Source organism: Eleutherodactylus coqui, chromosome 11, assembly GCF_035609145.1.
Source record: "Eleutherodactylus coqui strain aEleCoq1 chromosome 11, aEleCoq1.hap1, whole genome shotgun sequence".
In the NCBI taxonomy this organism is placed as follows: Eukaryota; Metazoa; Chordata; class Amphibia; order Anura; family Eleutherodactylidae; genus Eleutherodactylus; species Eleutherodactylus coqui.
In genome coordinates, this window is record NC_089847.1 from 53213415 (window position 1) to 53235140 (window position 21726).

The window sequence follows — 21726 nt, forward strand, 5'->3', positions numbered from 1 at the left end:
CCACAGATGATATCTTGAGTCATCTAACTGCAAAGTCCAGCTAAAGAAATCTCAAGTCTGACAAATCAGACTTTTTCTCTTTCCCCAAAGGTAAAGCTGCAGTGATTCCTGGGGACAAAGCGCTGTTTGGAGGTGAAATGCAGAAAAACATAACCTGGTGTTGTAAATAGTACATAGGCAAGAGGATAGCAAAGTGGCATGCTTCTTAGCATTTAGCACTTCTTCTTGAGATGGACTTTGTCAAAGATGGCGACAGTCTTGGGAAATAGCTTCGTAGAAAACGAGAAAAGCACTCCCCGTCGGGGAATCGAACCCCGGTCTCCCGCGTGACAGGCGGGGATACTCACCACTATACTAACGAGGAAGAAGCTGATGAAAGCATGGCAGTATTCGGGCGGACCCATTTACTCTTGGGACCGATAGAATTTTGCCCATTTACACATACGCAGATGTTCTGCCAAAAGAAAAATAGCTTCCACAGATGATATCTTGAGTCATCTAACTGCAAAGTCCAGCTAAAGAAATCTCAAGTCTGACAAATCAGACTTTTTCCTTTTCCCCAAAGGTAAAGCTGCAGTGATTCCTGGGGACAAAGCGCTGTTTGGAGGTGAAATGCAGAAAAACATAACCTGGTGTTGTAAATAGTACATAGGCAAGAGGATAGCAAAGTGGCATGCTTCTTAGCATTTAGCAGGAAGCACTTCTTCTTGAGATGGACTTTGTCAAAGATGGCGACAGTCTTGGGAAATAGCTTCGTAGAAAACGAGAAAAGCACTCCCCGTCGGGGAATCGAACCCCGGTCTCCCGCGTGACAGGTGGGGATACTCACCACTATACTAACGAGGAAGAAGCTGATGAAAGCATGGCAGTATTCGGGCGGACCCATTTACTCTTGGGACCGATAGAATTTTGCCCATTTACACATACGCAGATGTTCTGCCAAAAGAAAAATAGCTTCCACAGATGATATCTTGAGTCATCTAACTGCAAAGTCCAGCTAAAGAAATCTCAAGTCTGACAAATCAGACTTTTTCTCTTTCCCCAAAGGTAAAGCTGCAGTGATTCCTGGGGACAAAGCGCTGTTTGGAGGTGAAATGCAGAAAAACATAACCTGGTGTTGTAAATAGTACATAGGCAAGAGGATAGCAAAGTGGCATGCTTCTTAGCATTTAGCACTTCTTCTTGAGATGGACTTTGTCAAAGATGGCGACAGTCTTGGGAAATAGCTTCGTAGAAAACGAGAAAAGCACTCCCCGTCGGGGAATCGAACCCCGGTCTCCCGCGTGACAGGCGGGGATACTCACCACTATACTAACGAGGAAGAAGCTGATGAAAGCATGGCAGTATTCGGGCGGACCCATTTACTCTTGGGACCGATAGAATTTTGCCCATTTACACATACGCAGATGTTCTGCCAAAAGAAAAATAGCTTCCACAGATGATATCTTGAGTCATCTAACTGCAAAGTCCAGCTAAAGAAATCTCAAGTCTGACAAATCAGACTTTTTTCTTTTCCCCAAAGGTAAAGCTGCAGTGATTCCTGGGGACAAAGCGCTGTTTGGAGGTGAAATGCAGAAAAACATAACCTGGTGTTGTAAATAGTACATAGGCAAGAGGATAGCAAAGTGGCATGCTTCTTAGCATTTAGCACTTCTTCTTGAGATGGACTTTGTCAAAGATGGCGACAGTCTTGGGAAATAGCTTCGTAGAAAACGAGAAAAGCACTCCCCGTCGGGGAATCGAACCCCGGTCTCCCGCGTGACAGGCGGGGATACTCACCACTATACTAACGAGGAAGAAGCTGATGAAAGCATGGCAGTATTCGGGCGGACCCATTTACTCTTGGGACCGATAGAATTTTGCCCATTTACACATACGCAGATGTTCTGCCAAAAGAAAAATAGCTTCCACAGATGATATCTTGAGTCATCTAACTGCAAAGTCCAGCTAAAGAAATCTCAAGTCTGACAAATCAGACTTTTTCTCTTTCCCCAAAGGTAAAGCTGCAGTGATTCCTGGGGACAAAGCGCTGTTTGGAGGTGAAATGCAGAAAAACATAACCTGGTGTTGTAAATAGTACATAGGCAAGAGGATAGCAAAGTGGCATGCTTCTTAGCATTTAGCACTTCTTCTTGAGATGGACTTTGTCAAAGATGGCGACAGTCTTGGGAAATAGCTTCGTAGAAAACGAGAAAAGCACTCCCCGTCGGGGAATCGAACCCCGGTCTCCCGCGTGACAGGCGGGGATACTCACCACTATACTAACGAGGAAGAAGCTGATGAAAGCATGGCAGTATTCGGGCGGACCCATTTACTCTTGGGACCGATAGAATTTTGCCCATTTACACATACGCAGATGTTCTGCCAAAAGAAAAATAGCTTCCACAGATGATATCTTGAGTCATCTAACTGCAAAGTCCAGCTAAAGAAATCTCAAGTCTGACAAATCAGACTTTTTCTCTTTCCCCAAAGGTAAAGCTGCAGTGATTCCTGGGGACAAAGCGCTGTTTGGAGGTGAAATGCAGAAAAACATAACCTGGTGTTGTAAATAGTACATAGGCAAGAGGATAGCAAAGTGGCATGCTTCTTAGCATTTAGCAGGAAGCACTTCTTCTTGAGATGGACTTTGCCAAAGATGGCGACAGTCTTGGGAAATAGCTTCGTAGAAAACGAGAAAAGCACTCCCCGTCGGGGAATCGAACCCCGGTCTCCCGCGTGACAGGCGGGGATACTCACCACTATACTAACGAGGAAGAAGCTGATGAAAGCATGGCAGTATTCGGGTAGACCCATTTACTCTTGGGACCGATAGAATTTTGCCCATTTACACATACGCAGATGTTCTGCCAAAAGAAAAATAGCTTCCACAGATGATATCTTGAGTCATCTAACTGCAAAGTCCAGCTAAAGAAATCTCAAGTCTGACAAATCAGACTTTTTCCTTTTCCCCAAAGGTAAAGCTGCAGTGATTCCTGGGGACAAAGCGCTGTTTGGAGGTGAAATGCAGAAAAACATAACCTGGTGTTGTAAATAGTACATAGGCAAGAGGATAGCAAAGTGGCATGCTTCTTAGCATTTAGCAGGAAGCACTTCTTCTTGAGATGGACTTTGTCAAAGATGGCGACAGTCTTGGGAAATAGCTTCGTAGAAAACGAGAAAAGCACTCCCCGTCGGGGAATCGAACCCCGGTCTCCCGCGTGACAGGTGGGGATACTCACCACTATACTAACGAGGAAGAAGCTGATGAAAGCATGGCAGTATTCGGGCGGACCCATTTACTCTTGGGACCGATAGAATTTTGCCCATTTACACATACGCAGATGTTCTGCCAAAAGAAAAATAGCTTCCACAGATGATATCTTGAGTCATCTAACTGCAAAGTCCAGCTAAAGAAATCTCAAGTCTGACAAATCAGACTTTTTCTCTTTCCCCAAAGGTAAAGCTGCAGTGATTCCTGGGGACAAAGCGCTGTTTGGAGGTGAAATGCAGAAAAACATAACCTGGTGTTGTAAATAGTACATAGGCAAGAGGATAGCAAAGTGGCATGCTTCTTAGCATTTAGCACTTCTTCTTGAGATGGACTTTGTCAAAGATGGCGACAGTCTTGGGAAATAGCTTCGTAGAAAACGAGAAAAGCACTCCCCGTCGGGGAATCGAACCCCGGTCTCCCGCGTGACAGGCGGGGATACTCACCACTATACTAACGAGGAAGAAGCTGATGAAAGCATGGCAGTATTCGGGCGGACCCATTTACTCTTGGGACCGATAGAATTTTGCCCATTTACACATACGCAGATGTTCTGCCAAAAGAAAAATAGCTTCCACAGATGATATCTTGAGTCATCTAACTGCAAAGTCCAGCTAAAGAAATCTCAAGTCTGACAAATCAGACTTTTTCTCTTTCCCCAAAGGTAAAGCTGCAGTGATTCCTGGGGACAAAGCGCTGTTTGGAGGTGAAATGCAGAAAAACATAACCTGGTGTTGTAAATAGTACATAGGCAAGAGGATAGCAAAGTGGCATGCTTCTTAGCATTTAGCACTTCTTCTTGAGATGGACTTTGTCAAAGATGGCGACAGTCTTGGGAAATAGCTTCGTAGAAAACGAGAAAAGCACTCCCCGTCGGGGAATCGAACCCCAGTCTCCCGCGTGACAGGCGGGGATACTCACCTCTATACTAACGAGGAAGAAGCTGATGAAAGCATGGCAGTATTCGGGCAGACCCATTTACTCTTGGGACCGATAGAATTTTGCCCATTTACACATACGCAGATGTTCTGCCAAAAGAAAAATAGCTTCCACAGATGATATCTTGAGTCATCTAACTGCAAAGTCCAGCTAAAGAAATCTCAAGTCTGACAAATCAGACTTTTTCCTTTTCCCCAAAGGTAAAGCTGCAGTGATTCCTGGGGACAAAGCGCTGTTTGGAGGTGAAATGCAGAAAAACATAACCTGGTGTTGTAAATAGTACATAGGCAAGAGGATAGCAAAGTGGCATGCTTCTTAGCATTTAGCAGGAAGCACTTCTTCTTGAGATGGACTTTGTCAAAGATGGCGACAGTCTTGGGAAATAGCTTCGTAGAAAACGAGAAAAGCACTCCCCGTCGGGGAATCGAACCCTGGTCTTCCGCGTGACAGGCGGGGATACTCACCACTATACTAACGAGGAAGAAGCTGATGAAAGCATGGCAGTATTCGGGCGGACCCATTTACTCTTGGGACCGATAGAATTTTGCCCATTTACACATACGCAGATGTTCTGCCAAAAGAAAAATAGCTTCCACAGATGATATCTTGAGTCATCTAACTGCAAAGTCCAGCTAAAGAAATCTCAAGTCTGACAAATCAGACTTTTTCTCTTTCCCCAAAGGTAAAGCTGCAGTGATTCCTGGGGACAAAGCGCTGTTTGGAGGTGAAATGCAGAAAAACATAACCTGGTGTTGTAAATAGTACATAGGCAAGAGGATAGCAAAGTGGCATGCTTCTTAGCATTTAGCACTTCTTCTTGAGATGGACTTTGTCAAAGATGGCGACAGTCTTGGGAAATAGCTTCGTAGAAAACGAGAAAAGCACTCCCCGTCGGGGAATCGAACCCCGGTCTCCCGCGTGACAGGCGGGGATACTCACCACTATACTAACGAGGAAGAAGCTGATGAAAGCATGGCAGTATTCGGGCGGACCCATTTACTCTTGGGACCGATAGAATTTTGCCCATTTACACATACGCAGATGTTCTGCCAAAAGAAAAATAGCTTCCACAGATGATATCTTGAGTCATCTAACTGCAAAGTCCAGCTAAAGAAATCTCAAGTCTGACAAATCAGACTTTTTCTCTTTCCCCAAAGGTAAAGCTGCAGTGATTCCTGGGGACAAAGCGCTGTTTGGAGGTGAAATGCAGAAAAACATAACCTGGTGTTGTAAATAGTACATAGGCAAGAGGATAGCAAAGTGGCATGCTTCTTAGCATTTAGCACTTCTTCTTGAGATGGACTTTGCCAAAGATGGCGACAGTCTTGGGAAATAGCTTCGTAGAAAACGAGAAAAGCACTCCCCGTGGGGGAATCGAACCCCGGTCTCCCGCGTGACAGGCGGGGATACTCACCACTATACTAACGAGTAAGAAGCTGATGAAAGCATGGCAGTATTCGGGCGGACCCATTTACTCTTGGGACCGATAGAATTTTGCCCATTTACACATACGCAGATGTTCTGCCAAAAGAAAAATAGCTTCCACAGATGATATCTTGAGTCATCTAACTGCAAAGTCCAGCTAAAGAAATCTCAAGTCTGACAAATCAGACTTTTTCCTTTTCCGCAAAGGTAAAGCTGCAGTGATTCCTGGGGACAAAGCGCTGTTTGAAGGTGAAATGCAGAAAAACATAACCTGGTGTTGTAAATAGTACATAGGCAAGAGGATAGCAAAGTGGCATGCTTCTTAGCATTTAGCAGGAAGCACTTCATCTTGAGATGGACTTTGTCAAAGATGGCGACAGTCTTGGGAAATAGCTTCGTAGAAAACGAGAAAAGCACTCCCCGTCGAGGAATCGAACCCCGGTCTCCCGCGTGACAGGCGGGGATACTCACCACTATACTAACGAGGAAGAAGCTGATGAAAGCATGGCAGTATTCGGGCAGACCCATTTACTCTTGGGACCGATAGAATTTTGCCCATTTACACATACGCAGATGTTCTGCCAAAAGAAAAATAGCTTCCACAGATGATATCTTGAGTCATCTAACTGCAAAGTCCAGCTAAAGAAATCTCAAGTCTGACAAATCAGACTTTTTCCTTTTCCCCAAAGGTAAAGCTGCAGTGATTCCTGGGGACAAAGCGCTGTTTGGAGGTGAAATGCAGAAAAACATAACCTGGTGTTGTAAATAGTACATAGGCAAGAGGATAGCAAAGTGGCATGCTTCTTAGCATTTAGCAGGAAGCACTTCTTCTTGAGATGGACTTTGCCAAAGATGGCGACAGTCTTGGGAAATAGCTTCTTGGAAAACGAGAAAAGCACTCCCCGTCGGGGAATCGAACCCCGGTCTCCCGCGTGACAGGCGGGGATACTCACCACTATACTAACGAGGAAGAAGCTGATGAAAGCATGGCAGTATTCGGGCAGACCCATTTACTCTTGGGACCGATAGAATTTTGCCCATTTACACATACGCAGATGTTCTGCCAAAAGAAAAATAGCTTCCACAGATGATATCTTGAGTCATCTAACTGCAAAGTCCAGCTAAAGAAATCTCAAGTCTGACAAATCAGACTTTTTCCTTTTCCCCAAAGGTAAAGCTGCAGTGATTCCTGGGGACAAAGCGCTGTTTGGAGGTGAAATGCAGAAAAACATAACCTGGTGTTGTAAACAGTACATAGGCAAGAGGATAGCAAAGTGGCATGCTTCTTAGCATTTAGCAGGAAGCACTTCTTCTTGAGATGGACTTTGCCAAAGATGGCGACAGTCTTGGGAAATAGCTTCGTAGAAAACGAGAAAAGCACTCCCCGTGGGGGAATCGAACCCCGGTCTCCCGCGTGACAGGCGGGGATACTCACCACTATACTAACGAGTAAGAAGCTGATGAAAGCATGGCAGTATTCGGGCGGACCCATTTACTCTTGGGACCGATAGAATTTTGCCCATTTACACATACGCAGATGTTCTGCCAAAAGAAAAATAGCTTCCACAGATGATATCTTGAGTCATCTAACTGCAAAGTCCAGCTAAAGAAATCTCAAGTCTGACAAATCAGACTTTTTCCTTTTCCGCAAAGGTAAAGCTGCAGTGATTCCTGGGGACAAAGCGCTGTTTGAAGGTGAAATGCAGAAAAACATAACCTGGTGTTGTAAATAGTACATAGGCAAGAGGATAGCAAAGTGGCATGCGTCTTAGCATTTAGCAGGAAGCACTTCATCTTGAGATGGACTTTGTCAAAGATGGCGACAGTCTTGGGAAATAGCTTCGTAGAAAACGAGAAAAGCACTCCCCGTCGGGGAATCGAACCCTGGTCTTCCGCGTGACAGGCGGGGATACTCACCACTATACTAACGAGGAAGAAGCTGATGAAAGCATGGCAGTATTCGGGCGGACCCATTTACTCTTGGGACCGATAGAATTTTGCCCATTTACACATACGCAGATGTTCTGCCAAAAGAAAAATAGCTTCCACAGATGATATCTTGAGTCATCTAACTGCAAAGTCCAGCTAAAGAAATCTCAAGTCTGACAAATCAGACTTTTTCTCTTTCCCCAAAGGTAAAGCTGCAGTGATTCCTGGGGACAAAGCGCTGTTTGGAGGTGAAATGCAGAAAAACATAACCTGGTGTTGTAAATAGTACATAGGCAAGAGGATAGCAAAGTGGCATGCTTCTTAGCATTTAGCACTTCTTCTTGAGATGGACTTTGTCAAAGATGGCGACAGTCTTGGGAAATAGCTTCGTAGAAAACGAGAAAAGCACTCCCCGTCGGGGAATCGAACCCCGGTCTCCCGCGTGACAGGCGGGGATACTCACCACTATACTAACGAGGAAGAAGCTGATGAAAGCATGGCAGTATTCGGGCGGACCCATTTACTCTTGGGACCGATAGAATTTTGCCCATTTACACATACGCAGATGTTCTGCCAAAAGAAAAATAGCTTCCACAGATGATATCTTGAGTCATCTAACTGCAAAGTCCAGCTAAAGAAATCTCAAGTCTGACAAATCAGACTTTTTCTCTTTCCCCAAAGGTAAAGCTGCAGTGATTCCTGGGGACAAAGCGCTGTTTGGAGGTGAAATGCAGAAAAACATAACCTGGTGTTGTAAATAGTACATAGGCAAGAGGATAGCAAAGTGGCATGCTTCTTAGCATTTAGCACTTCTTCTTGAGATGGACTTTGCCAAAGATGGCGACAGTCTTGGGAAATAGCTTCGTAGAAAACGAGAAAAGCACTCCCCGTGGGGGAATCGAACCCCGGTCTCCCGCGTGACAGGCGGGGATACTCACCACTATACTAACGAGTAAGAAGCTGATGAAAGCATGGCAGTATTCGGGCGGACCCATTTACTCTTGGGACCGATAGAATTTTGCCCATTTACACATACGCAGATGTTCTGCCAAAAGAAAAATAGCTTCCACAGATGATATCTTGAGTCATCTAACTGCAAAGTCCAGCTAAAGAAATCTCAAGTCTGACAAATCAGACTTTTTCCTTTTCCGCAAAGGTAAAGCTGCAGTGATTCCTGGGGACAAAGCGCTGTTTGAAGGTGAAATGCAGAAAAACATAACCTGGTGTTGTAAATAGTACATAGGCAAGAGGATAGCAAAGTGGCATGCTTCTTAGCATTTAGCAGGAAGCACTTCATCTTGAGATGGACTTTGTCAAAGATGGCGACAGTCTTGGGAAATAGCTTCGTAGAAAACGAGAAAAGCACTCCCCGTCGAGGAATCGAACCCCGGTCTCCCGCGTGACAGGCGGGGATACTCACCACTATACTAACGAGGAAGAAGCTGATGAAAGCATGGCAGTATTCGGGCAGACCCATTTACTCTTGGGACCGATAGAATTTTGCCCATTTACACATACGCAGATGTTCTGCCAAAAGAAAAATAGCTTCCACAGATGATATCTTGAGTCATCTAACTGCAAAGTCCAGCTAAAGAAATCTCAAGTCTGACAAATCAGACTTTTTCCTTTTCCCCAAAGGTAAAGCTGCAGTGATTCCTGGGGACAAAGCGCTGTTTGGAGGTGAAATGCAGAAAAACATAACCTGGTGTTGTAAATAGTACATAGGCAAGAGGATAGCAAAGTGGCATGCTTCTTAGCATTTAGCAGGAAGCACTTCTTCTTGAGATGGACTTTGCCAAAGATGGCGACAGTCTTGGGAAATAGCTTCTTGGAAAACGAGAAAAGCACTCCCCGTCGGGGAATCGAACCCCGGTCTCCCGCGTGACAGGCGGGGATACTCACCACTATACTAACGAGGAAGAAGCTGATGAAAGCATGGCAGTATTCGGGCAGACCCATTTACTCTTGGGACCGATAGAATTTTGCCCATTTACACATACGCAGATGTTCTGCCAAAAGAAAAATAGCTTCCACAGATGATATCTTGAGTCATCTAACTGCAAAGTCCAGCTAAAGAAATCTCAAGTCTGACAAATCAGACTTTTTCCTTTTCCCCAAAGGTAAAGCTGCAGTGATTCCTGGGGACAAAGCGCTGTTTGGAGGTGAAATGCAGAAAAACATAACCTGGTGTTGTAAACAGTACATAGGCAAGAGGATAGCAAAGTGGCATGCTTCTTAGCATTTAGCAGGAAGCACTTCTTCTTGAGATGGACTTTGCCAAAGATGGCGACAGTCTTGGGAAATAGCTTCGTAGAAAACGAGAAAAGCACTCCCCGTGGGGGAATCGAACCCCGGTCTCCCGCGTGACAGGCGGGGATACTCACCACTATACTAACGAGTAAGAAGCTGATGAAAGCATGGCAGTATTCGGGCGGACCCATTTACTCTTGGGACCGATAGAATTTTGCCCATTTACACATACGCAGATGTTCTGCCAAAAGAAAAATAGCTTCCACAGATGATATCTTGAGTCATCTAACTGCAAAGTCCAGCTAAAGAAATCTCAAGTCTGACAAATCAGACTTTTTCCTTTTCCGCAAAGGTAAAGCTGCAGTGATTCCTGGGGACAAAGCGCTGTTTGAAGGTGAAATGCAGAAAAACATAACCTGGTGTTGTAAATAGTACATAGGCAAGAGGATAGCAAAGTGGCATGCGTCTTAGCATTTAGCAGGAAGCACTTCATCTTGAGATGGACTTTGTCAAAGATGGCGACAGTCTTGGGAAATAGCTTCGTAGAAAACGAGAAAAGCACTCCCCGTCGAGGAATCGAACCCCGATCTCCCGCGTGACAGGCGGGGATACTCACCACTATACTAACGAGGAAGAAGCTGATGAAAGCATGGCAGTATTCGGGCAGACCCATTTACTCTTGGGACCGATAGAATTTTGCCCATTTACACATACGCAGATGTTCTGCCAAAAGAAAAATAGCTTCCACAGATGATATCTTGAGTCATCTAACTGCAAAGTCCAGCTAAAGAAATCTCAAGTCTGACAAATCAGACTTTTTCCTTTTCCCCAAAGGTAAAGCTGCAGTGATTCCTGGGGACAAAGCGCTGTTTGGAGGTGAAATGCAGAAAAACATAACCTGGTGTTGTAAATAGTACATAGGCAAGAGGATAGCAAAGTGGCATGCTTCTTAGCATTTAGCAGGAAGCACTTCTTCTTGAGATGGACTTTGTCAAAGATGGCGACAGTCTTGGGAAATAGCTTCGTAGAAAACGAGAAAAGCACTCCCCGTCGGGGAATCGAACCCCGGTCTCCCGCGTGACAGGCGGGGATACTCACCACTATACTAACGAGGAAGAAGCTGATGAAAGCATGGCAGTATTCGGGCGGACCCATTTACTCTTGGGACCGATAGAATTTTGCCCATTTACACATACGCAGATGTTCTGCCAAAAGAAAAATAGCTTCCACAGATGATATCTTGAGTCATCTAACTGCAAAGTCCAGCTAAAGAAATCTCAAGTCTGACAAATCAGACTTTTTCTCTTTCCCCAAAGGTAAAGCTGCAGTGATTCCTGGGGACAAAGCGCTGTTTGGAGGTGAAATGCAGAAAAACATAACCTGGTGTTGTAAATAGTACATAGGCAAGAGGATAGCAAAGTGGCATGCTTCTTAGCATTTAGCACTTCTTCTTGAGATGGACTTTGTCAAAGATGGCGACAGTCTTGGGAAATAGCTTCGTAGAAAACGAGAAAAGCACTCCCCGTCGGGGAATCGAACCCCGGTCTCCCGCGTGACAGGCGGGGATACTCACCACTATACTAACGAGGAAAAAGCTGATGAAAGCATGGCAGTATTCGGGCAGACCCATTTACTCTTGGGACCGATAGAATTTTGCCCATTTACACATACGCAGATGTTCTGCCAAAAGAAAAATAGCTTCCACAGATGATATCTTGAGTCATCTAACTGCAAAGTCCAGCTAAAGAAATCTCAAGTCTGACAAATCAGACTTTTTTCTTTTCCCCAAAGGTAAAGCTGCAGTGATTCCTGGGGACAAAGCGCTGTTTGGAGGTGAAATGCAGAAAAACATAACCTGGTGTTGTAAATAGTACATAGGCAAGAGGATAGCAAAGTGGCATGCTTCTTAGCATTTAGCAGGAAGCACTTCTTCTTGAGATGGACTTTGTCAAAGATGGCGACAGTCTTGGGAAATAGCTTCGTAGAAAACGAGAAAAGCACTCCCCGTCGGGGAATCGAACGCTGGTCTTCCGCGTGACAGGCGGGGATACTCACCACTATACTAACGAGGAAGAAGCTGATGAAAGCATGGCAGTATTCGGGCGGACCCATTTACTCTTGGGACCGATAGAATTTTGCCCATTTACACATACGCAGATGTTCTGCCAAAAGAAAAATAGCTTCCACAGATGATATCTTGAGTCATCTAACTGCAAAGTCCAGCTAAAGAAATCTCAAGTCTGACAAATCAGACTTTTTCTCTTTCCCCAAAGGTAAAGCTGCAGTGATTCCTGGGGACAAAGCGCTGTTTGGAGGTGAAATGCAGAAAAACATAACCTGGTGTTGTAAATAGTACATAGGCAAGAGAATAGCAAAGTGGCATGCTTCTTAGCATTTAGCACTTCTTCTTGAGATGGACTTTGCCAAAGATGGCGACAGTCTTGGGAAATAGCTTCGTAGAAAACGAGAAAAGCACTCCCCGTGGGGGAATCGAACCCCGGTCTCCCGCGTGACAGGCGGGGATACTCACCACTATACTAACGAGTAAGAAGCTGATGAAAGCATGGCAGTATTCGGGCGGACCCATTTACTCTTGGGACCGATAGAATTTTGCCCATTTACACATACGCAGATGTTCTGCCAAAAGAAAAATAGCTTCCACAGATGATATCTTGAGTCATCTAACTGCAAAGTCCAGCTAAAGAAATCTCAAGTCTGACAAATCAGACTTTTTCCTTTTCCGCAAAGGTAAAGCTGCAGTGATTCCTGGGGACAAAGCGCTGTTTGAAGGTGAAATGCAGAAAAACATAACCTGGTGTTGTAAATAGTACATAGGCAAGAGGATAGCAAAGTGGCATGCTTCTTAGCATTTAGCAGGAAGCACTTCATCTTGAGATGGACTTTGTCAAAGATGGCGACAGTCTTGGGAAATAGCTTCGTAGAAAACGAGAAAAGCACTCCCCGTCGAGGAATCGAACCCCGGTCTCCCGCGTGACAGGCGGGGATACTCACCACTATACTAACGAGGAAGAAGCTGATGAAAGCATGGCAGTATTCGGGCAGACCCATTTACTCTTGGGACCGATAGAATTTTGCCCATTTACACATACGCAGATGTTCTGCCAAAAGAAAAATAGCTTCCACAGATGATATCTTGAGTCATCTAACTGCAAAGTCCAGCTAAAGAAATCTCAAGTCTGACAAATCAGACTTTTTCCTTTTCCCCAAAGGTAAAGCTGCAGTGATTCCTGGGGACAAAGCGCTGTTTGGAGGTGAAATGCAGAAAAACATAACCTGGTGTTGTAAATAGTACATAGGCAAGAGGATAGCAAAGTGGCATGCTTCTTAGCATTTAGCAGGAAGCACTTCTTCTTGAGATGGACTTTGTCAAAGATGGCGACAGTCTTGGGAAATAGCTTCGTAGAAAACGAGAAAAGCACTCCCCGTCGGGGAATCGAACCCCGGTCTCCCGCGTGACAGGCGGGGATACTCACCACTATACTAACGAGGAAGAAGCTGATGAAAGCATGGCAGTATTCGGGCGGACCCATTTACTCTTGGGACCGATAGAATTTTGCCCATTTACACATACGCAGATGTTCTGCCAAAAGAAAAATAGCTTCCACAGATGATATCTTGAGTCATCTAACTGCAAAGTCCAGCTAAAGAAATCTCAAGTCTGACAAATCAGACTTTTTCTCTTTCCCCAAAGGTAAAGCTGCAGTGATTCCTGGGGACAAAGCGCTGTTTGGAGGTGAAATGCAGAAAAACATAACCTGGTGTTGTAAATAGTACATAGGCAAGAGGATAGCAAAGTGGCATGCTTCTTAGCATTTAGCAGGAAGCACTTCTTCTTGAGATGGACTTTGCCAAAGATGGCGACAGTCTTGGGAAATAGCTTCGTAGAAAACGAGAAAAGCACTCCCCGTGGGGGAATCGAACCCCGGTCTCCCGCGTGACAGGCGGGGATACTCACCACTATACTAACGAGTAAGAAGCTGATGAAAGCATGGCAGTATTCGGGCGGACCCATTTACTCTTGGGACCGATAGAATTTTGCCCATTTACACATACGCAGATGTTCTGCCAAAAGAAAAATAGCTTCCACAGATGATATCTTGAGTCATCTAACTGCAAAGTCCAGCTAAAGAAATCTCAAGTCTGACAAATCAGACTTTTTCCTTTTCCGCAAAGGTAAAGCTGCAGTGATTCCTGGGGACAAAGCGCTGTTTGAAGGTGAAATGCAGAAAAACATAACCTGGTGTTGTAAATAGTACATAGGCAAGAGGATAGCAAAGTGGCATGCTTCTTAGCATTTAGCAGGAAGCACTTCATCTTGAGATGGACTTTGTCAAAGATGGCGACAGTCTTTGGAAATAGCTTCGTAGAAAACGAGAAAAGCACTCCCCGTCGAGGAATCGAACCCCGGTCTCCCGCGTGACAGGCGGGGATACTCACCACTATACTAACGAGGAAGAAGCTGATGAAAGCATGGCAGTATTTGGGCAGACCCATTTACTCTTGGGACCGATAGAATTTTGCCCATTTACACATACGCAGATGTTCTGCCAAAAGAAAAATAGCTTCCACAGATGATATCTTGAGTCATCTAACTGCAAAGTCCAGCTAAAGAAATCTCAAGTCTGACAAATCAGACTTTTTCCTTTTCCCCAAAGGTAAAGCTGCAGTGATTCCTGGGGACAAAGCGCTGTTTGGAGGTGAAATGCAGAAAAACATAACCTGGTGTTGTAAATAGTACATAGGCAAGAGGATAGCAAAGTGGCATGCTTCTTAGCATTTAGCAGGAAGCACTTCTTCTTGAGATGGACTTTGTCAAAGATGGCGACAGTCTTGGGAAATAGCTTCGTAGAAAACGAGAAAAGCACTCCCCGTCGGGGAATCGACCCCCGGTCTCCCGCGTGACAGGCGGGGATACTCACCACTATACTAACGAGGAAGAAGCTGATGAAAGCATGGCAGTATTCGGGCAGACCCATTTACTCTTGGGACCGATAGAATTTTGCCCATTTACACATACGCAGATGTTCTGCCAAAAGAAAAATAGCTTCCACAGATGATATCTTGAGTCATCTAACTGCAAAGTCCAGCTAAAGAAATCTCAAGTCTGACAAATCAGACTTTTTCTCTTTCCCCAAAGGTAAAGCTGCAGTGATTCCTGGGGACAAAGCGCTGTTTGGAGGTGAAATGCAGAAAAACATAACCTGGTGTTGTAAATAGTACATAGGCAAGAGAATACCAAAGTGGCATGCTTCTCAGCATTTAGCAGGAAGCACTTCTTCTTGAGATGGACTTTGTCAAAGATGGCGACAGTCTTGGGAAATAGCTTCGTAGAAAACGAGAAAAGCACTCCCCGTCGGGGAATCGAGCCCCGGTCTCCCGCGTGACATGTGGGGATACTCACAGGAAGAAGCTGATGAAAGCATGGCAGTATTCGGGCGGACCCATTTACTCTTGGGACCGATAGAATTTTGCCCATTTACACATACGCAGATGTTCTGCCAAAAGAAAAATAGCTTCCACAGATGATATCTTGAGTCATCTAACTGCAAAGTCCAGCTAAAGAAATCTCAAGTCTGACAAATCAGACTTTTTCTCTTTCCCCAAAGGTAAAGCTGCAGTGATTCCTGGGGACAAAGCGCTGTTTGGAGGTGAAATGCAGAAAAACATAACCTGGTGTTGTAAATAGTACATAGGCAAGAGGATAGCAAAGTGGCATGCTTCTTAGCATTTAGCAGGAAGCACTTCTTCTTGAGATGGACTTTGCCAAAGATGGCGACAGTCTTGGGAAATAGCTTCGTAGAAAACGAGAAAAGCACTCCCCGTTGGGGAATCGAACCCCGGTCTCCCGCGTGACAGGCGGGGATACTCACCACTATACTAACGAGTAAGAAGCTGATGAAAGCATGGCAGTATTCGGGCGGACCCATTTACTCTTGGGACCGATAGAATTTTGCCCATTTACACATACGCAGATGTTCTGCCAAAAGAAAAATAGCTTCCACAGATGATATCTTGAGTCATCTAACTGCAAAGTCCAGCTAAAGAAATCTCAAGTCTGACAAATCAGACTTTTTCCTTTTCCGCAAAGGTAAAGCTGCAGTGATTCCTGGGGACAAAGCGCTGTTTGAAGGTGAAATGCAGAAAAACATAACCTGGTGTTGTAAATAGTACATAGGCAAGAGGATAGCAAAGTGGCATGCTTCTTAGCATTTAGCAGGAAGCACTTCATCTTGAGATGGACTTTGTCAAAGATGGCGACAGTCTTGGGAAATAGCTTCGTAGAAAACGAGAAAAGCACTCCCCGTCGAGGAATCGAACCCCGGTCTCCCGCGTGACAGGCGGGGATACTCACCACTATACTAACGAGGAAGAAGCTGATGAAAGCATGGCAGTATTCGGGCAGACCCATTTACTCTTGGGACCGATAGAATTTTGCCCATTTACACATACGCAGATGTTCTGCCAAAAGAAAAATAGCTTCCACAGATGATATCTTGAGTCATCTAACTGCAAAGTCCAGCTAAAGAAATCTCAAGTCTGACAAATCAGACTTTTTCCTTTTCCCCAAAGGTAAAGCTGCAGTGATTCCTGGGGACAAAGCGCTGTTTGGAGGTGAAATGCAGAAAAACATAACCTGGTGTTGTAAATAGTACATAGGCAAGAGGATAGCAAAGTGGCATGCTTCTTAGCATTTAGCAGGAAGCACTTCTTCTTGAGATGGACTTTGTCAAAGATGGCGACAGTCTTGGGAAATAGCTTCGTAGAAAACGAGAAAAGCACTCCCCGTCGGGGAATCGAACCCCGGTCTCCCGCGTGACAGGCGGGGATACTCACCACTATACTAACGAGGAAGAAGCTGATGAAAGCATGGCAGTATTCGGGCAGACCCATTTACTCTTGGGACCGATAGAATTTTGCCCATTTACACATACGCAGATGTTCTGCCAAAAGAAAAATAGCTTCCACAGATGATATCTTGAGTCATCTAACTGCAAAGTCCAGCTAAAGAAATCTCAAGTCTGACAAATCAGACTTTTTCTCTTTCCCCAAAGGTAAAGCTGCAGTGATTCCTGGGGACAAAGCGCTGTTTGGAGGTGAAATGCAGAAAAACATAACCTGGTGTTGTAAATAGTACATAGGCAAGAGGATAGCAAAGTGGCATGCTTCTTAGCATTTAGCACTTCTTCTTGAGATGGACTTTGTCAAAGATGGCGACAGTCTTGGGAAATAGCTTCGTAGAAAACGAGAAAAGCACTCCCCGTCGGGGAATCGAACCCCGGTCTCCCGCGTGACAGGCGGGGATACTCACCACTATACTAACGAGGAAGAAGCTGATGAAAGCATGGCAGTATTCGGGCGGACCCATTTACTCTTGGGACCGATAGAATTTTGCCCATTTACACATACGCAGATGTTCTGCCAAAAGAAAAATAGCTTCCACAGATGATATCTTGAGTCATCTAACTGCAAAGTCCAGCTAAAGAAATCTCAAGTCTGACAAATCAGACTTTTTCTCTTTCCCCAAAGGTAAAGCTGCAGTGATTCCTGGGGACAAAGCGCTGTTTGGAGGTGAAATGCAGAAAAACATAACCTGGTGTTGTAAATAGTACATAGGCAAGAGGATAGCAAAGTGGCATGCTTCTTAGCATTTAGCACTTCTTCTTGAGATGGACTTTGTCAAAGATGGCGACAGTCTTGGGAAATAGCTTCGTAGAAAACGAGAAAAGCACTCCCCGTCGGGGAATCGAACCCCGGTCTCCCGCGTGACAGGCGGGGATACTCACCACTATACTAACGAGGAAGAAGCTGATGAAAGCATGGCAGTATTCGGGCGGACCCATTTACTCTTGGGACCGATAGAATTTTGCCCATTTACACATACGCAGATGTTCTGCCAAAAGAAAAATAGCTTCCACAGATGATATCTTGAGTCATCTAACTGCAAAGTCCAGCTAAAGAAATCTCAAGTCTGACAAATCAGACTTTTTCTCTTTCCCCAAAGGTAAAGCTGCAGTGATTCCTGGGGACAAAGCGCTGTTTGGAGGTGAAATGCAGAAAAACATAACCTGGTGTTGTAAATAGTACATAGGCAAGAGGATAGCAAAGTGGCATGCTTCTTAGCATTTAGCAGGAAGCACTTCTTCTTGAGATGGACTTTGCCAAAGATGGCGACAGTCTTGGGAAATAGCTTCGTAGAAAACGAGAAAAGCACTCCCCGTCGGGGAATCGAACCCCGGTCTCCCGCGTGACAGGCGGGGATACTCACCACTATACTAACGAGGAAGAAGCTGATGAAAGCATGGCAGTATTCGGGCAGACCCATTTACTCTTGGGACCGATAGAATTTTGCCCATTTACACATACGCAGATGTTCTGCCAAAAGAAAAATAGCTTCCACAGATGATATCTTGAGTCATCTAACTGCAAAGTCCAGCTAAAGAAATCTCAAGTCTGACAAATCAGACTTTTTCCTTTTCCCCAAAGGTAAAGCTGCAGTGATTCCTGGGGACAAAGCGCTGTTTGGAGGTGAAATGCAGAAAAACATAACCTGGTGTTGTAAACAGTACATAGGCAAGAGGATAGCAAAGTGGCATGCTTCTTAGCATTTAGCAGGAAGCACTTCTTCTTGAGATGGACTTTGCCAAAGATGGCGACAGTCTTGGGAAATAGCTTCGTAGAAAACGAGAAAAGCACTCCCCGTGGGGGAATCGAACCCCGGTCTCCCGCGTGACAGGCGGGGATACTCACCACTATACTAACGAGTAAGAAGCTGATGAAAGCATGGCAGTATTCGGGCGGACCCATTTACTCTTGGGACCGATAGAATTTTGCCCATTTACACATACGCAGATGTTCTGCCAAAAGAAAAATAGCTTCCACAGATGATATCTTGAGTCATCTAACTGCAAAGTCCAGCTAAAGAAATCTCAAGTCTGACAAATCAGACTTTTTCCTTTTCCGCAAAGGTAAAGCTGCAGTGATTCCTGGGGACAAAGCGCTGTTTGAAGGTGAAATGCAGAAAAACATAACCTGGTGTTGTAAATAGTACATAGGCAAGAGGATAGCAAAGTGGCATGCTTCTTAGCATTTAGCAGGAAGCACTTCATCTTGAGATGGACTTTGTCAAAGATGGCGACAGTCTTTGGAAATAGCTTCGTAGAAAACGAGAAAAGCACTCCCCGTCGAGGAATCGAACCCCGGTCTCCCGCGTGACAGGCGGGGATACTCACCACTATACTAACGAGGAAGAAGCTGATGAAAGCATGGCAGTATTCGGGCAGACCCATTTACTCTTGGGACCGATAGAATTTTGCCCATTTACACATACGCAGATGTTCTGCCAAAAGAAAAATAGCTTCCACAGATGATATCTTGAGTCATCTAACTGCAAAGTCCAGCTAAAGAAATCTCAAGTCTGACAAATCAGACTTTTTCCTTTTCCCCAAAGGTAAAGCTGCAGTGATTCCTGGGGACAAAGCGCTGTTTGGAGGTGAAATGCAGAAAAACATAACCTGGTGTTGTAAATAGTACATAGGCAAGAGGATAGCAAAGTGGCATGCTTCTTAGCATTTAGCAGGAAGCACTTCTTCTTGAGATGGACTTTGTCAAAGATGGCGACAGTCTTGGGAAATAGCTTCGTAGAAAACGAGAAAAGCACTCCCCGTCGGGGAATCGACCCCCGGTCTCCCGCGTGACAGGCGGGGATACTCACCACTATACTAACGAGGAAGAAGGTGATGAAAGCATGGCAGTATTCGGGCAGACCCATTTACTCTTGGGACCGATAGAATTTTGCCCATTTACACATACGCAGATGTTCTGCCAAAAGAAAAATAGCTTCCACAGATGATATCTTGAGTCATCTAACTGCAAAGTCCAGCTAAAGAAATCTCAAGTCTGACAAATCAGACTTTTTCTCTTTCCCCAAAGGTAAAGCTGCAGTGATTCCTGGGGACAAAGCGCTGTTTGGAGGTGAAATGCAGAAAAACATAACCTGGTGTTGTAAATAGTACATAGGCAAGAGAATACCAAAGTGGCATGCTTCTCAGCATTTAGCAGGAAGCACTTCTTCTTGAGATGGACTTTGTCAAAGATGGCGACAGTCTTGGGAAATAGCTTCGTAGAAAACGAGAAAAGCACTCCCCGTCGGGGAATCGAGCCCCGGTCTCCCGCGTGACATGTGGGGATACTCACAGGAAGAAGCTGATGAAAGCATGGCAGTATTCGGGCGGACCCATTTACTCTTGGGACCGATAGAATTTTGCCCATTTACACATACGCAGATGTTCTGCCAAAAGAAAAATAGCTTCCACAGATGATATCTTGAGTCATCTAACTGCAAAGTCCAGCTAAAGAAATCTCAAGTCTGACAAATCAGACTTTTTCTCTTTCCCCAAAGGTAAAGCTGCAGTGATTCCTGGGGACAAAGCGCTGTTTGGAGGTGAAATGCAGAAAAACATAACCTGGTGTTGTAAATAGTACATAGGCAAGAGGATAGCAAAGTGGCATGCTTCTTAGCATTTAGCAGGAAGCACTTCTTCTTGAGATGGACTTTGCCAAAGATGGCGACAGTCTTGGGAAATAGCTTCGTAGAAAACGAGAAAAGCACTCCCCGTTGGGGAATCGAACCCCGGTCTCCCGCGTGACAGGCGGGGATACTCACCACTATACTAACGAGGAAGAAGCTGATGAAAGCATGGCAGTATTCGGGCAGACCCATTTACTCTTGGGACCGATAGAATTTTGCCCATTTACACATACGCAGATGTTCTGCCAAAAGAAAAATAGCTTCCACAGATGATATCTTGAGTCATCTAACTGCAAAGTCCAGCTAAAGAAATCTCAAGTCTGACAAATCAGACTTTTTCCTTTTCCCCAAAGGTAAAGCTGCAGTGATTCCTGGGGACAAAGCGCTGTTTGGAGGTGAAATGCAGAAAAACATAACCTGGTGTTGTAAACAGTACATAGGCAAGAGGATAGCAAAGTGGCATGCTTCTTAGCATTTAGCAGGAAGCACTTCTTCTTGAGATGGACTTTGCCAAAGATGGCGACAGTCTTGGGAAATAGCTTCGTAGAAAACGAGAAAAGCACTCCCCGTGGGGGAATCGAACCCCGGTCTCCCGCGTGACAGGCGGGGATACTCACCACTATACTAACGAGTAAGAAGCTGATGAAAGCATGGCAGTATTCGGGCGGACCCATTTACTCTTGGGACCGATAGAATTTTGCCCATTTACACATACGCAGATGTTCTGCCAAAAGAAAAATAGCTTCCACAGATGATATCTTGAGTCATCTAACTGCAAAGTCCAGCTAAAGAAATCTCAAGTCTGACAAATCAGACTTTTTCCTTTTCCGCAAAGGTAAAGCTGCAGTGATTCCTGGGGACAAAGCGCTGTTTGAAGGTGAAATGCAGAAAAACATAACCTGGTGTTGTAAATAGTACATAGGCAAGAGGATAGCAAAGTGGCATGCTTCTTAGCATTTAGCAGGAAGCACTTCATCTTGAGATGGACTTTGTCAAAGATGGCGACAGTCTTTGGAAATAGCTTCGTAGAAAACGAGAAAAGCACTCCCCGTCGAGGAATCGAACCCCGGTCTCCCGCGTGACAGGCGGGGATACTCACCACTATACTAACGAGGAAGAAGCTGATGAAAGCATGGCAGTATTCGGGCAGACCCATTTACTCTTGGGACCGATAGAATTTTGCCCATTTACACATACGCAGATGTTCTGCCAAAAGAAAAATAGCTTCCACAGATGATATCTTGAGTCATCTAACTGCAAAGTCCAGCTAAAGAAATCTCAAGTCTGACAAATCAGACTTTTTCCTTTTCCCCAAAGGTAAAGCTGCAGTGATTCCTGGGGACAAAGCGCTGTTTGGAGGTGAAATGCAGAAAAACATAACCTGGTG

At 45.0% G+C, this 21726-nt stretch overlaps 17 non-coding genes across 17 annotated transcripts; all 17 read right to left on the minus strand.

Moving 5' to 3' along the window:
* Positions 1 to 292: 292 nt before the first annotated feature.
* On the minus strand, positions 293 to 364 carry TRNAD-GUC (transfer RNA aspartic acid (anticodon GUC)). Its single transcript has one exon. It is a non-coding gene; the product is annotated as a tRNA-Asp (tRNA).
* An 885-nt stretch (positions 365 to 1249) lies between these two features.
* TRNAD-GUC (transfer RNA aspartic acid (anticodon GUC)) lies at positions 1250 to 1321 on the minus strand. Its single transcript has one exon. It is a non-coding gene; the product is annotated as a tRNA-Asp (tRNA).
* Positions 1322 to 1724: 403 nt separating this feature from the next.
* On the minus strand, positions 1725 to 1796 carry TRNAD-GUC (transfer RNA aspartic acid (anticodon GUC)). Its single transcript has one exon. It is a non-coding gene; the product is annotated as a tRNA-Asp (tRNA).
* A 403-nt stretch (positions 1797 to 2199) lies between these two features.
* On the minus strand, positions 2200 to 2271 carry TRNAD-GUC (transfer RNA aspartic acid (anticodon GUC)). Its single transcript has one exon. It is a non-coding gene; the product is annotated as a tRNA-Asp (tRNA).
* Positions 2272 to 2681: 410 nt separating this feature from the next.
* On the minus strand, positions 2682 to 2753 carry TRNAD-GUC (transfer RNA aspartic acid (anticodon GUC)). The gene has a single exon. It is a non-coding gene; the product is annotated as a tRNA-Asp (tRNA).
* Positions 2754 to 3638: 885 nt separating this feature from the next.
* On the minus strand, positions 3639 to 3710 carry TRNAD-GUC (transfer RNA aspartic acid (anticodon GUC)). The gene has a single exon. It is a non-coding gene; the product is annotated as a tRNA-Asp (tRNA).
* Positions 3711 to 5070: 1360 nt separating this feature from the next.
* On the minus strand, positions 5071 to 5142 carry TRNAD-GUC (transfer RNA aspartic acid (anticodon GUC)). The gene has a single exon. It is a non-coding gene; the product is annotated as a tRNA-Asp (tRNA).
* A 1367-nt stretch (positions 5143 to 6509) lies between these two features.
* Positions 6510 to 6581, minus strand: TRNAD-GUC (transfer RNA aspartic acid (anticodon GUC)). The gene has a single exon. It is a non-coding gene; the product is annotated as a tRNA-Asp (tRNA).
* A 1367-nt stretch (positions 6582 to 7948) lies between these two features.
* On the minus strand, positions 7949 to 8020 carry TRNAD-GUC (transfer RNA aspartic acid (anticodon GUC)). The gene has a single exon. It is a non-coding gene; the product is annotated as a tRNA-Asp (tRNA).
* A 1367-nt stretch (positions 8021 to 9387) lies between these two features.
* On the minus strand, positions 9388 to 9459 carry TRNAD-GUC (transfer RNA aspartic acid (anticodon GUC)). Its single transcript has one exon. It is a non-coding gene; the product is annotated as a tRNA-Asp (tRNA).
* A 1374-nt stretch (positions 9460 to 10833) lies between these two features.
* TRNAD-GUC (transfer RNA aspartic acid (anticodon GUC)) lies at positions 10834 to 10905 on the minus strand. Its single transcript has one exon. It is a non-coding gene; the product is annotated as a tRNA-Asp (tRNA).
* A 403-nt stretch (positions 10906 to 11308) lies between these two features.
* Positions 11309 to 11380, minus strand: TRNAD-GUC (transfer RNA aspartic acid (anticodon GUC)). Its single transcript has one exon. It is a non-coding gene; the product is annotated as a tRNA-Asp (tRNA).
* A 1849-nt stretch (positions 11381 to 13229) lies between these two features.
* On the minus strand, positions 13230 to 13301 carry TRNAD-GUC (transfer RNA aspartic acid (anticodon GUC)). Its single transcript has one exon. It is a non-coding gene; the product is annotated as a tRNA-Asp (tRNA).
* A 3289-nt stretch (positions 13302 to 16590) lies between these two features.
* Positions 16591 to 16662, minus strand: TRNAD-GUC (transfer RNA aspartic acid (anticodon GUC)). Its single transcript has one exon. It is a non-coding gene; the product is annotated as a tRNA-Asp (tRNA).
* Positions 16663 to 17065: 403 nt separating this feature from the next.
* TRNAD-GUC (transfer RNA aspartic acid (anticodon GUC)) lies at positions 17066 to 17137 on the minus strand. The gene has a single exon. It is a non-coding gene; the product is annotated as a tRNA-Asp (tRNA).
* A 403-nt stretch (positions 17138 to 17540) lies between these two features.
* On the minus strand, positions 17541 to 17612 carry TRNAD-GUC (transfer RNA aspartic acid (anticodon GUC)). Its single transcript has one exon. It is a non-coding gene; the product is annotated as a tRNA-Asp (tRNA).
* Positions 17613 to 18022: 410 nt separating this feature from the next.
* TRNAD-GUC (transfer RNA aspartic acid (anticodon GUC)) lies at positions 18023 to 18094 on the minus strand. The gene has a single exon. It is a non-coding gene; the product is annotated as a tRNA-Asp (tRNA).
* Positions 18095 to 21726: the final 3632 nt, after the last annotated feature.